Here is a 629-nt window from a genome sequence, read left to right on the forward strand (position 1 = left end):
GATTCGATTTAACCTCGTTCCTCCAGGCCAGGACACGAAAGCGAGCAAGCAGCATCCTCCTGCTACAGTCTCAAGACACCAGGCTTCTTGGGATGCGGGACGCGCCCTGGCCCAAGGCAGGGATCACAGATGGGAAGAAAATAAGCAGGTGGGTGCAGTGGGCTTGATCAACATTCCAAAGTCCAAGAGAACAGAACCCGGGGGGAATTCTCGCTCTGCGGAAGACCTTTCAAACGGCGAGGGGCTGGGTGGAGCTGAACCCCGCCTTGCCCCCAAATCCTGCAAGTCCTGTTAGGAACGGACAGGTGGGTCCCCCTCTCCCTGCCCTCATCCCTCCCGCTCTCCTCTGTCGGTGACCACGCGGTGACCCGTGGGGGGGGCAGAAAGGGAGGCGCCAGGTGAGCCAAAATGGAGGGAGGGAAATCAGGACTGGGTTCGGCACCCTGAAGGGAGAGTCATGGGGCGGAACGTTCAAGAATCCAAGACGACCGCTCTTGTATCTTGATCTGGGTGATGATTCCCAGGGTACACACCTAGGTAAAACTCCGCCGAGCCGCACGCTTAGGATCTGTGCATTTTCCTTGGATCACCCACCCCTCTGTTTAAAGCCAGACCAAACCAGCACCGGC

This window comes from Panthera onca, chromosome E1 (assembly GCF_046562875.1).
Source record: "Panthera onca isolate mPanOnc1 chromosome E1, mPanOnc1 haplotype 2, whole genome shotgun sequence".
Lineage (NCBI taxonomy): Eukaryota > Metazoa > Chordata > Mammalia > Carnivora > Felidae > Panthera > Panthera onca.